Source organism: Juglans microcarpa x Juglans regia, chromosome 5S (assembly GCF_004785595.1).
Source record: "Juglans microcarpa x Juglans regia isolate MS1-56 chromosome 5S, Jm3101_v1.0, whole genome shotgun sequence".
Lineage (NCBI taxonomy): Eukaryota > Viridiplantae > Streptophyta > Magnoliopsida > Fagales > Juglandaceae > Juglans > Juglans microcarpa x Juglans regia.
In genome coordinates this window covers 27424212-27440364 of record NC_054603.1, presented here as the reverse complement: position 1 = coordinate 27440364, position 16153 = coordinate 27424212, and positions in this window count along the sequence as shown.

The following is a 16153-nucleotide window of genomic DNA, read 5'->3' as shown; positions in this document are numbered from 1 at the left end:
GATAATGTTATGGAATAAAATAACAAGTCTCTTTTTTATTTTTTGAATCAACAAGGCACAATCTCCCATCCCTCATGTCCGTGCTCTTCTCAATAGAATGGGCATGCCAAAAGAAAACATCGTTACATTCTTGACACAATAAGAGCACTTTTACTTTTCACTTTTATACCAGAAGATTTTTGGGGTGAAATTGCTCTTACTTCTGTATACACAATCAATCGAGTACCTCACCCACACTCAACAATAAATCTCCATGAAAAAATTGCGAATCTTTGATTGTATCTATTTTGTCACTCTTCCTCCCCATGAATGCACTAAACTTGAACACCGTTCACGACTGTGTTGTTTTCTTGGTTATGACTTAAACTATGGCCCATAACCAAATGTTTACGAGTCTCTTGTCATGTAGAGTTTTGAGAAGATAGGCTCTTCACGAGCCTTTTTCACATTCTCACCTTCCTCCTCCACACATTCACCTATTTTCATTGACCCCCTTCATTACCTTATTTTCTGACTCCTTTGCAGAGATTGCGAGCTCCTTAGACAACCCTACTATAGTTACTCTCCCTCTAGCTAATGTGTCTAAAAGTCCTCTTGCACCAACACCATCCTAGAGTCCTCTTAGCTTCCTCCCTCTCACCAATCTAGTCGGGTAAGTGTTCTTCCCTCTCATGTTTAGGATTATTATTACTTTTCTATTCTAGCTATTCATCATGAACCTCACAATTACAATGAGGCTCGTACTAACCCACTTTGGCAGAAAGCTATGTTTGATGAATTAGATGTCCTACTAATAAAACTCACACTTGGGACTTGGTGGACCTACCTCCTGGCAAAGTAGCAATTAGATGTAAGTGGATATATAAAATAAGACTCGGGTAGATGGATTAGTTGAACACCACAAGGCATGCCTTGTGCCCAAGGGTTTCACCCAAGAATATGATATTGATTATGAGGTATACCACACTGTTCCTCTAAGACTCGTTGAGCTAGAAGAACTGATACCTGGCCCCTGTTTCACACCCGAACTCGAGTACCTAGACCGGGACCCAAGTGACCAACCTTAGTCTGTAATGCCTTTTTATGGCTGAATAAAGGCCTTGCAAAAATTCTAGTTCTTTCTCGATATCTCTCCAAATGAAACTTCTTTCTTCCATCCCTCTTAATCATATGCATCATGCATGTGGAGTAATATGAAATTTGTAGGTCTATTTCGGCAAACAGTGCTAGAAGACCTCTAAAGTTTGGCAACAAAATTCAATTGAATTGTAGGGGCTAAATTTGTAACACCTTGGCCAACAGCCATGCGAGGCAATGTAGAAATGGGTTCGTACAAAGAGGAATGGTGAAAAAGGGATTCTAACTTCTGAGTTCTGAAGTGAAGACTTACAAGAAGAGTACTTGGTGTTTGGAGATTGGAGTTAACAAGGGCTGGGCCGGTCGTGGGCAAGAGAAGTGCTCATTTATCTTTCACTTTATATTTCTGTTGTTATTTGCTTTAGTTAAAACCTGTATGAACATTGGGCTTCGACCCATAGTCACTATTAAGTCTAGTATTAAGTCCAGTTGCGTTCATGTTAGTAATAGCCCACAAAGGCTTTCGTATGTAAGGGCACTTGCTGCTCAGAAAGGGTTTATGCAAAAATTCTAGGAAAATTCTATCTTTTCTCTCTCAACTATTTCTCTGGAGGCACTTACCCTTTAAGTGAGATCTGTACTTTATTACAATATATTACAGAACTGTTACATTTCTGGTATAAGAGAAGCTCAATCTCTGTTCAAATATGTGACATCCCGAATTTTCATGAGTCATATTTACATTTTGTATGGATGATAAAGTGTCTTTGGATTTTTGGTTAAGTGTGGAAGAGCCCCTTAGGCTAATTTCTTTTCTTTTATGGGATATGGATCTCTTAGATTAAGACTTGTTAGCTTTCAAAAGGAAGTAGAGAGACTTGGCCCAAGGGAATAGGCCCATGAAGAGTGTTTGCTTTGGAGAGGCCAAAGTTAGGCCATGGAACAAGGGGAAGGCGTCACTTGGCAATGGAATGAGTTTTTGGTCTTTTGAAAAAAAAGGGCCAAGTTGACACTTGTCAACCATGCATTGGATCAAGAGGTGAAAAGTGAAAGAAACAAGAAAGAGAAACTAGGGTTTCTGTTTTTGGAGGTGTAGGCGCCACTTTTGCAAGCACAAGTCCCCATGGACACATGTCAAGCTAAGACAAAAAGTTGTTTTGTGAGTTTCAAGAATGCGTCATACTAGGGAAGGCAAAAATGAATGTTCTAGAAGACTTTTTGAGGAAGAAAGGGGCATGTGACCGACAGCTACAAGGGGAGAGAAGCAAAAAAACAAAAAGCAAAAGTACATAGGGAATGACACAAAGTCACCTCAAGTGACATATGGATTTCGGCAAGCCCAAGAGCGCACACACCCTCACTCCACTTATCAACCATGCACACTAGAAGAGTGCTTTGGAAGATTAGAGTTTTGAGGAACTTACCTTTTAATCTCTTGGTGCATTGAACTTAGACATAGGTGGAAGGGCAAAATGGAGAATGGAAGCAAGTAGGGTTTCGGTTTGGGGAGAAATAGCCACACGACAACACCCGTTGGTCTTCCCCATGCAAGTCCCATCTTGAGGGGAAAATGGGGATGCCACTTGTCTTGCATGCATTGATTGGTGAAAAACCTAGAATGACACTATATAAGGAAGGAGCCAAAAATGGGGGAGCCATTCTTGCAAAAAGTTTCTTGTTTCTCCTAGTGTATTTCGGCCACCACCTTTTCTATCTCTAGTCTCCACTTTCCCATACTCTCTCTAGCCAAACACCACCATTTTTGTGTATCACAAAGAACCCACTCACCATTTTTTGAGTAGGAGCTCTACACTTGAAGGTAAGAATCACTTCACTTCTTTTCTTGATAATCACCCATGGCCAAGAAAAGAACTCATCTAGTATTTTCGGATTTAGGTTTTTTCTCACACAACCACCTATTCTCACTCTAGAAACTAGGGTTTTCTCTTCATGGAAGATGGAACCCAAAATGTTCCTGGTGTTTTGAACACATGAACACGTGATCTAGGGTAAAAGTTTGGTTTTTAACTCAAAGAAAAAACTAGGGTTTGTGATCTTCAATGGTTTCAGCCCTAGGGTTTTTAACATGAGAAAAGGATTTTGAAAATGTCAGTATACTCACATTCACTCATATTTTCGGAATCTAGGGTTTTTGTGAAATTGATTTCTAATACACTACACTATATTTTCCGATTTTGCTAGAATTATCGTTGGACTTTTGTAAGTAAACTTCCAACCTATCTTTGTATATATATATATGTGTGTGTGTGTGTGTGTGTGTGTGTGTGAACTCTTATTTGTTATTTGCTTGAAACTTTTGTGTGATTAATTGTTTGATTATAGCTATATTCCATGCTTATTAATGGGCTTATGTGATGTTATAAATAGTTGTATGAAATTGTTATTTGAAGCATGATATTTAATGATGAAGTATTCGACCCTTATGTATTAATGCATAAGTTGTTGCTTAAATCTAGTCTTTCTATGATGCAAGTTTCGGCTATATCTAAAAATGAAGAGATGCAATGTCTTGGGAAGTATGATTAAGCTAAGTCTCAAATATAATACATGTTAGTTTCGGTTTTGTCATGTTTATTGGTTTGCATGTTCGTTTGGATGTAAGATCAAATGGGAGCATGATGTTATGAGTTGGAATGATGAATATACATAATTTGGAAGGCCTAGATGAATCGGCCAAGACCATCTTTTGGGTGATAAAAATTTTGTTTTGATGTTTTGATGAAAGAATCAAATATATTTGCATGAAATTATCTTTGTTTACATGTTCTAATGTTTTCAAGCTATGACATGAGATGCATGCTATGGGATGAGCTATGGAAAGATACCGGAGCGGGATGAGCGGGGTTTTCAAAATATGCGAACTGTCGTAAAGAATATGTTTATATTTATGTTTATGACGTAGTTACCTCGATCAAGTGGATCGTTGGTTGATGCAGTAACTAGCGGGAACACACAATGCTTAGGGGAGCCGTGAGGTATCCACATATGTGAATGATATGATATGAACAAGGCATTTAAGCTCTATGACATGATATGATATGAAATGACATTATATGTTATGCCATGATATGCTATGATATAAATGAAAGGACAAGGAATGATGAGACTTGTTCTCAATATGATATGTTATGATATAAATAAGAACCCGAGCTCAAATGATATGAACATGTGTAAGAGCTTAAAAGATGAAAAAGGTTATTTTTATGAGAAAAGTCCATGATGCACAAGTCAAAGTTTTATGTCATACATACATATCCATGCACTTGATTGTGTTTACTTTTATATGCTTATGATATCAGTGGTATGTTGTTTGTTTACTTGCCGAGATTTCTCGAAATCTCACTGTGATAGTTTTCACTACCATTCCCCACCCAGAATGGTAGAAGTTGTAACAGATTTAGAAAACCCCGATGGGGAAGCGCAAGAGAAGGACTCCCAAGACAGTCAAGGAGGCCCCAAAGCACCCCGAGGGTCCCTTGAAGCCATTCGCTTTAGATAGGCTGGTGGCATCTGACCAGTTTCTAGCTGAGATCATGAAGTTATTTGAGGAACTAAGGAGGATTTTGAGTCCAGGAAGGGCCAAGTAGGACCAGCCCTATGGGACCCTAAGTTCTTTCCTTCAAAAGGAAATGATTACCTATTTTGTGGACAAGATTTATTTTGGTTACGGTTTGGGAGTACTTTTGGAAAACACAAACTCATTTTGAAGTGCTTATGCTACATGAAAGCTTTGGGATATTTGCACTTATTGGTACCATATATCTTTTATTTTGCCACCGTGCATAAGTTAGATAGGAAAAGAATTTTTTTCGTTGCTATTTTTATTTAATATTGCTAGATGTTAGGTGCATTGCATCTTAACTATCATATACAAAAGGCATGTAGCCTTGTGTTACATATCTCGACGCATTCCGTCACCGTCAAATCTCGAGCGAGGGCTGGGGGTGTCGCAAAATGCAAACTTTATTGAAAATGGCTAACGGAACCAGGCTCAACCAGCTACAGGAAGGCTTGACAGCTTTGAAGAGGTCTACCAATGCTCAGCATGTCCACGTAGAGGGTCAGTATCACAGCTTGGAGTCCCAGTACCACCATCTGGAGATTGAAATGATAGCCCTGAAAAGACAAGGAGATGTAGTAATGCAGCAGTTGGTAGCCTTAACCATGGAAATGCAAAAACAAAATCAGAGCCCCCAAGGAGAATCTTCTTTTGCGTTGCGCAATGACAACAACCACTCAATGGGAGAGGGACATGCCAAATCTATGAGACTGGACTTTCCCACCTTCAAGGAGAGGACCCTATAGGTTGGTTATATAAGGTAAACCATTTTTTTGCTTTTTATAACACACTACCCCACCATCGTCTTAGACTGGTTTTTTTTCACATGTAAGAGCAAGCTTTGATTTAGTTTTAAGGGCTGGAAGAATCAGGCCAGATGACAAATTGGGATACTTTTGTGAGGGCTTACAGATTTATGGCTAATATGAAATGGTGCTCCTCCTTTGCAATGGTAGTGGTGGAGCATGTAACAGTTGCCTACTTTGACCATCTACCTATTATCATGAAGATGCAAACAGATAGTTACCAAGTGAAGAGTAATAGATAGTTACCAGAGAAAGAGGACGAGGAAGAAAACACAAGTCGTTGTATGTAAATTGTGTTGCATGAACAGATTGGGATTCTCAAGGGCTAATAAATTAAAGAAAATGAGACCAAAATGAGGATACGAAATAGAAAGGTGATAGATACATACTATATGGGGCAATTAACCAAAAATGGCATTTTTCCTATTTACTTGAGCAATGTGTTCTTGCCATTTTTGGAACGTTTGGTTTTGGGAGTGTTTGGATGTAACATGAAATTGAAAGTCCAATCGAATCGGGTGTCTTTTGAGAAGAGATGGTCACATATTACGTGGATTGGAGTGATTTCTTTTCTTCATATAATTTTTTTTTTTATGTAATATTAGATATAGTATTAATGTATGTAAGTTTTACGTACTTTTTTTTTTTTTAAGAAAAAAGGATCCATTATTAAAAAAATGAGTGAAAAATTTATACATCTTAATATTATAAATATCATTTTCTTATTGGTTTTAGAGATGCTTGTTCTTTCTATAGTCCATTGGCCACATGCCTTGGTACGTAACTACAGCTTGCATGAAATCCAAACTTGGCTTGCACTCTAGATAGAAGATTCCTTTTGAATACTATTCAGTATTCTTGAATACATAAAAAGAAAATCTGTTCTTTCCAAAACGCAACCTTAGCATATTTTTGGCAATAATTTGCATGTAACTCAAGTTAATTATCCGTAGTCAACAATGAGAAGCATTTTTTTGGTTGTGACAAATTAGGAAAACTTGCTGTTTTTGAACGGTTTTTTATTCCTGAAAAAGAAAACATGAATAAATCATTAGATATATATATATATATATATACTGTTCAATACTATTGTGCCTAATATTACTTTTACTAAAATTGGTATTATATTCTCAAGACAATCTGAGTTGGATCCTTATTAATTGTGAAATTAAAAGACAGCTTGTATTTTTATTTTTATTTTTTTGAATATTAAAAATGTTTGGAATTTTTTCATATAAAGTAGGTATTATCAAATAGAAATAATTTAAATAAATTATATATCAACATATATATTTTATTTTTCTTGAAAATAACATTCACTTCATGATACTCAAGTATGAAGTAGATGAAATACATTCATGGAAGGATTGTTTCTATTTCCACGTATCCTAAGAGTGCCCCGTTTGGATACAGAAACGGTTTCATCTCATCTCATCTTATCATTACAACTTTTTCAAATTCACATATAAAATATAATAAACAATTCAATTTTTTCAAATTCTAAAATAATAATAATATTAAAAAATAATATTTTAATAATATTTTATTCAACTTTCAACTTTCATATAAAACTATCTCATCTCATCTCATCTCACTATCTAAACGGGCAGAGCAACTTCATTTGCCAATTGCCACCCTCTTGATCTCATGGGTTACTTTCCACTCTATCTCCAAAAGTAATGTTCTTGCTTCATGTATTTTATGCCCATATATGCTTCCACTAGACACATTACTCTCCAGGCCTTTGACTCATGTATACATCGGATTTGATCGCAGGAAACAATACTGCCTATTATTTGGAATGCCATTTTGGTAGTTCCATAGTTTTACGAAATCCATTATGATTATATAATTACGCAATAGAGATACAAGTAACTTAGGGATATTATGCGATTTGTTGATATAAAAATTAATTGTATCTCCTTCAACCACAATTTTCTAGAACACCATCTCCCTCTCCCTAATATATCATATTGTAGTCACTGCTCCCTTTACTTCAACAGAAGTAGGAATAGTACACAAATCTCTTGTTGCATGCATTACAGTCGACATATAATTTAAATTGCCTCTATATCACAATTACAAAATCTAAATTTCGATTAAAAAGGGCCAACTTTGAAACGTAAGATTAGAGGTTATACACACAAAAATGGAAGCTACTCATCATGTTGAAGAGGATATTATAAATAAGAATTTTTTAAAAGGCTTTGACTCAATTCTAACTCCCAAGAGTAAGAGAGCCACAAAACTTTTGAGATTTGCTATACAACCTCCCCTTTCCCACAACCTCTACACACCACCAACGTGGAAATTGTTTTCTTTTTTTTTTTTAAGAAAACAAAAAGTGGGTTTTAATTTTGTTCATTTCCCCATCATTCCCCACCCTTCCTCGCGTCCCCCTTCCCCCCCCCCCCCCCCCCCCCCCCCCCCCCCCCCCCCCCCCCCCCCCCCCCCACTGTCTATTATGACCGAAGAGTTTTTGTATTTCTTGAATTTGCAGCATTGTGTTTGTTGGATCTTTGTTTTTTGATCTTTTAATAGTTGTTAATTTTGGGTGAGATTCATGGTTCCTTCAACAATGAGGAATGGAGAAAAATAAGTTATATATTGAACAATTTGAATCTGGTGTTTGTGTTATAGTCATTCTACTTGGAGATGGTACTAAAATTTTTAAGCGAGTTAGATTAGGTACTCTAGTAAAGACTTGACCAAACAAAAAATATCAAAAACAACTCGGAGACTGTGGCACCCCCAATCCTCCTTATATAAATACACAGGGATCGAGACACCAGGATGCTGACAACACGGTCACACATCCCAACGAAGTGCCAGTATGTGCACATGCAACAGTGTACAAATAAAATAACGCAGTGGATAATCAACTAAGTACCAGAATTTATTTACAATCAAACATCAATAAAAATTTAAATAGCAGTTATACAGTCATCCATAAAAATATATTACAATAGTTTTCAAATAAACAAACGAGTGATCCCAGATCACTCCTCGGGCGGAGCCGTCTCCTCAGGCTCGCCCTCCTCCTCCTCATCTGCATCAAAATCTGCGTTACCACAAAATGGTATCGCAGGTAAGTATGACCCAAAATAACAACGTAATATAAAATGTATTAAATGCAACTAACATGCATGCACATGAAAAATATGCATTTTACTCAACACATTATTTTTCCCGAAAATAATTATTTCAACACAGGCCAAAATCCTATTTTGGTCCAAAATATCTGTAAAACATTTTCCCAGAAAATGATTTACCCAAAAATCTAACTCGCACTATTTTCCCAGAAAATAGTGCATTAATTCCATATGCACCATGCATTAATTCCATATGCACCATGGCCTCTCCTATGGACCATCCGCACGTCCTGGCTTCGTAGCGGTACTCAGTTCCTCGCCCGGCGCGTACATGGCCAAGCACTCACACTACGCAACGAGCGATGCCCAGTTCCGCGCCCAGCGCATACGTGGCTAGACATCCTCTAGTCCCCGCCAGCAGAAGGACCACGGAGTCGGCACGAGACCATCTCATCCGATCCCATTGTCGCCCGGCGACAACCCAGGGGACGTTACTCAGTATATTCCGCTCCCGAGTAACCAGAGGAGCTCCACCGAGTTAATGCCCCATCTCGGCTTGGGGTCGTGATACACACGCACCCAAAAATAATATCATATAAAATCACAGCCTTTCAAATCACACATGAGCATGAATGCAATGCACGAAAATCCAGTTTTCTTTACAAACATGATCATGCATGAAATAATGATATGAACATGCACCAACACTGATCCAACATCCATCCAGAACCAATCCCAACAAATCCAATCAAAACAACTCATCAACAACCAAACCAAATAAACCAAACCAACCAAACAACTCCAATCACAAATCCATCCGACCCCCGAACTCCTCGGACTCAGTCCGGCATGCTAAAAATACAGTGAAATGGGTTAGTGCAAAAATACATTTAAATTACGAAAGTTCTTTGGAGAAATACTTACAATGCTATATAATAATTTTTCGAGGATCACGGGTGCGCTCGAAGTGGAAAAATAGTTGTCGAACAGTGTAAAATACATTGTGGCCGTGGGTCACAGATATCCACTTTTCAACGGTAACAAATGAAGACTCAAATTTGATAGAGTATGGCCTAGGGAGGTTGGTGAAGCTAGTGGTGGTGGTGGTTAGCCGTGGGAGGCGGCGCAATGGGCGGTAGAAGACCAAAATACCCAAATCGAAAATGTAGATGGTGGAGCTTCACCGGTGGCGGATCGGAGTTGGGGTTGGGTCCAATGGGTTGCTAAGAGGTCGAGGATGAAGTGGTGTGAAGATGGTGGCCAATGGTGGTGCGACGGCGGCGCTGGAGTGAAAGTGACGCCGTGGCTTTGAAGGGCTACTGGTGGTTAACGGCGGCACGAATGGAGGTGAGGTTGGTGGGGTAAGGTCGCCGGCGGTTGGGGAACCAAATGGGGTGGGAGGTGATGGTCACGGCGGCACGACGGCGGCCGGTTGGGTATGGGCGACGGACGCACGGGAGAGAGGGAGAGCGGGCTGGGCTTCGCGCGGGAGAGAAGGAGAAATAAGGAGGAAAAAGAAAAGAAAAGGAGAGGAAAGAAAAATGGAGGGAAAAGAAATGAGGTCCAATCCTCATAACTTGGGTCACAAAAATGATCCAATGGAAACGATTTCAAAACCTCAAGTTAAATAAAATAATTTAAACGTAATGGTAAAGTCAAATTGAAATAATTAAATCCCACAGTAATTAATTAAATAAGAAAAATAATTTAAATGCACAACAATAAATAAATATTAAGAAAGCACATAAAAATTAATTTTCACCAATTAAAAAATCCTAAAAATAATCCAATTAAAATCCAAGAATTTTAAAACAAGAGAATAATTTTTGAATAAAATAAAAATAATACTTCACTAAAAATACACTAAAATACGGAGTGTTATAGAGACAAAAGCAAGCAGCGTTAACAAAAGTGGAAGCAAAGTTCGTTAAGAAACTCTCTGAAAAGAAGACGAAATAGCCAGAATAACCACCAACAGACTGGAGAATGAAGTGGGACTTAGTAACAACAAGAACGTATGGCCCAGAAATGCTGGAATAGGAGTTGAGGAGGTGAAAAAACGAGAAGATACGTAAGAAGTAAGTCCCAAAAGTAGTGGGTTATATACACACATATATATATAAAAAGATACATGCACACATACGTACATCCATACATATATACATGCACGCATACATCCACACATACATACATATATATATACATACATACATACATACACGCATACATGCATACATACATCCATACACGCATACATACACGCATACATACACACATCCATACACACATACACACACACATACATACACACACACATACATACATACATACACACATATACATACACATACATACATACATTCACACATACATACATACACACACATCCATACATACACACATACATACATACATACATACATACATACACACATACATACATACATATATATACATACATACACCCATGCATACATACACACAAACATAAACACATACATACACCCATACACATACATACATAAATACAAGCATACACATACATAGCATACACATACATAGATACACATACACATATATACAAACATACATTTATACAAACACACACAAATATACGTACGTACATACATATAATCGCACATTCACACTATAAGGAAATTTTCTCCAATTGATCCTAGTAGTAAGCCCACAAGGAATCATTGCGAAGTTAACAGACAGTTAAGAATCTCGACCAAGCCTAATCATATCCAGCGATCATTACCTAAAGGATGTGGTGGGGCTCTGCAAGATACTCGACCCATGAACAAAACTCGTTCGTAAAGCGCAACACACAGACAGTAAAGACTAATGGGACTCGTTCACCTAACACTCCTAATGGTATTCAACTCTCAAGAACTTGTGCTGATAGGTAGGTGGGAAAGGTAGGGAATCCTTTTTGACTCCCTAACATGAGGCATAAAAGGGAGTTAATTAGGAAAGTCAGCAAAATAAAAATCAGGAAGCAACGCCACATTAATGAAGGCGTCTCAGAAGCAGCATCACGTTAAAAGATCCTAACTAAATTGAACAGTTTGAAGGACATGGGCCCCACGGAGGCAAATACGAATTGTGCCACCCAATATCCTATTATAAAAGTCAATCCCTAGGTATGAGGAACTTTCTTTAGTATCGGAGACTCCCCAGCCTCCACCAAAGCTCCATTTGCTTTGAATTTTCTTTGACTGTGCAGGTGAAGGCTTGAAGAGCCTAGTTGATGGAACTTGGCCTAAAAGCTTACGAAACATGACATTAACTTACTTTCACGAAACGTGGAAGTAAGGTTTGTTGAGATGGAACAAGTAGTAGGAAAGCTAGCCGTCGAAGTGCAAATTCTCTGAAAAGAGGATGAAATACCCAAAGTAACCACCAACAGATCAGAAAATGAAGCGGGATTTAGTAACAATAGGCACGTAGGGCCTAGAAACGCTGGAATGAGAGGGGACGCGGAGGAAAAATGAAAAAGTAAGTAGAAACCGAGTCCCAAAAGTGGTGGGGTATACACACACATACATAAATACATACATACACACACATAAACACATACATACATACATACATATATACATACATGCACACATATGCACACGCACACAAACATACACACATGCATACACACACACACACACATACATAAACATACATACACACACACACATATACATACATACATATATACATACATATAAACGCATATATACACATATATACATACGTACGTACACGCATACTACATAAACATACCTACACAATCATACACACATACATTCATACATATATGTATACACATACATACACATACGCACATACATATGTAAACATACATCCACACACACACACACATACATATATGCATACATATATACATACACATATACATACATACATACATACAACCATATATGCATACATGCACACACATATAAACATACATACATACATACATGTATACATGCACACATATATACACATGCATACATACAAACACACAAATATACATACATAAAAACACAGAAATATACATACACATTGTAAAAAGTTTTTTCCCAATCGATCATACTAGTAAGTTCACAAGGGAACATTTGGGAGTCAACGGGCAATCACAGACCCCAACTAAGACCAATCGAGTTTAGCGATCCTCACTAAAGGAATTGGTAGGGCTCTACTAGATACTCGGCCTATGAACAAAATCCGTTCGTAAAACTCAACCCACAAACAATAAGGACTAATGAGATTCGTTGACCTGCACTTATCTAACACCCTCAATGATATCCAACTCTCAAGAATTTATGCAAATACGTAGGCGGGAAAGATAGGGAACCCTTTCTGATTCCCTGACATGAGGCATGGAAGGAGGCTAATAAGGAAAGTCGGTAAAATAAAGTAAGTCAGGAAGTTACGCAGCATTAATGACAGCGTTTCAGAAGCCACACCACATTAAAGGATCTTGACTAAATTGAATAGTTAAAAGGACATAGGTCTCATGAACGCAGACACGAACTGTGCCATCAAATATTCTAGTATGAAAGTCGATATTCAGGTATGAAGAACTTTTTTTGGCATCGGAAACTCCCCGGCTTCCACCAAGGCTCCATTTGCTCTATGTTTTTTTTTAGTGTGCAGGTGAAGGCTTGAAGAACGTAGTTGCTACAACCTGACCCAAAGGCTTACGAAACATGACGTGGCGTCGTCTATAAGATACTTATAGACTTCACATGTCCTTCATGTGCCTGGTCTCATAACAACTCGGAGATAAAGACAAATAGCGCTAACAAACATGGAAGCAATGTTTGTTGAGATAGAACAGGTAGTAGGAAAACTAGTCGCCAGAATGGAAACTCTATGAAAAGAGGATAAAACACCCAGAGTAACCACCAACAGACTAAATACTGAAGTGGAACTTAATAACAGCGGGCACGTAGGGCCCGGAAACGTTGGAATGGATGGTGACAAGAAGGAAAAACAAGAAAGCACGTAGAAAGTGAGTTCCAGAAGTGGTGGGATATACACACACACACACACACACAAATACATACATGCATGCATGCATACATACATACACACACACACACACACACACATACGTACATGCATACGACATACACATACATACACAATCATACATACATACATACATACATTCATTCATACATACATATATACATACACATATGCATATAGATACATAAACATACATATACATTGTATCAATTGAAATTTAAAGAATAATTAATGTGAGTTATTTTAGTTATTTCGCTTACAATAGAATCACTTTTACATAGTATATTTTTTAAATATTAGAATTAATAAATATTATCTTATACAAAATATTTTATATTAATAAATACTATATTTTTCAAGGTGTTGGAGCCATTGAATTGCTACAACTTTGGAAGGCAGAATGAAAGGAAGTATGCATTTTGTTTTTGTATTTATATTGCAATATATCTATAAGAATAAATTCTTAGTTATTATGCATTGCAAGGTTAGTGACTTTTTTTTTTTTTTTCTATCTTGCTACACATATTTTAGTACTTGTCTAATTTGTTTCTTTAAATTTTAAACTAACGATATTTTTCAATGAATTAGAAAAAAGTAATGTACAACAAAAAGACAATTGTGAGGTAGGAAAGATTTATGCAAGATCAATTTTTAATCAAATATCTTTCTCTTTTTATTTCTCTCTGTGCCTAAAACTCTTCGACATACATACATACATGCATACACACACACACACATACACCCATACATACATGCATACATACACACACACACACACATACATACATACACATACATGCATACAAACATACATACATACATACACATACACATACACATACATAAACACATACATCCACACATACATACACATACATGCATACATACATACATACATACACACACACACATACATACATACACATACATACACACACACACATACACCCATACATACATACACATACATACATACATACACACACACACACACATACACCCATACATACCTACATACATACATACATACATACACATATACACATACATACATAAACATACATATACACACCACACACATACATACACACATATACATACATACACGCATACACATATACATGCACACATATATCCATGCACACATACATGCACACATACACATACATATATACATACATACACATACACACACACACACATGCATACATACATACATATACACACACATAAACACATACAAACGCACAAGGGATCACTGAAGTGCAATAGGTAATCAGGGACCACAGTGAAGCCCAATCGAGTCCAACAATCCTCTTTGAAGTGATTCGGTTGGCCTCTGCGAGATACCTGGCTTATGAACAAAATCTGTTCGAAAAGCAACCCGCAGACGATAAGGATCTTGACTAAAGTGAACAGCTGAAAGGACATGGACCCCACGGAGCCAGACAAGAACTGTCCCGCCTAGTATAAAAGCTGATCACCAAGTAGAAAGAATTATCTCTGAACTCTTTTTAAGCACAAACTCCTAAGGTGATATACTAATTTTTGCATCGGAGACTCCACAGCCTCCACCAAGGCCCCATTTCCTCCGAGTTTTCTTTGAGTGTTCAGGTGAAAGTCCAAACACCCTAGCTATTGGAACCTGATCCAAAGGCAAAAGACATACGAAACATGACGTTAACAATGATGTTGTCTGTAGGATATCTATAGACTTCACGTGTCTTTTGTGTGTCTTCGGTAGCCTATTCTGATAACAACTCGAAGATTGACAAGCAACACCAACAAACGTGGAAGCAAGGTTTATCGCGATGGAACAGTTAATAGAAAAGTATGAGTCTCAAGGTGGTCCACTTATTTTATCTCAAGTTGTCATAGCTCTTTCCTTTAACCCAACTAAATGCAACGTTTTTTTCCAAATTGAGTTTAAGTCAGACTTTCTAATTTTCATTTTTCTAATATTATAAGGTCTTAAAATTAGAGAAATATCTTTCTCTGCAAATGTTTGTTATAGATTGAAAATGAATATGGACCTATGGAGTACGGAATTAGTGCACTTGGTCAAGCTTACACCAAATAGGCAACCCAAATAGTTGATGGGCTTGGCACCGGTGTCCCATGGGTCATGTGCAAGTACGATGATGTCCTTGATCCTATTGATAAATTCCTCAATGCACATGGCTGAACTTTGCTCTCTTTTTTTCCTGTCTTCTGTTACTGTTGTCATATTTATTTCCTTTGACATTTGGATTTTTTAATGGTCAATTGATGACTATGTTTTCTAATTGGTGACACACACACACACACACACACTTCTCGACTTTCATAGGTAGCAGATCATATGAAGAATCTTGTACCCTTTCCAGCTTGTAAAAGTTAAAGCTGTATTGTATCGATAATTCACTTTGTGCAAATCATGTATATTTGGCTGTTGGAACCATAGTTGTATCACTGCTAGTGGTCCTTTCATCTCTACTAGTTATGATTATGATACTCCTCTTGATGAATATGGTAATACACAATAGAATTTGAACCACATAAATCGTTAATAACTATTCCAT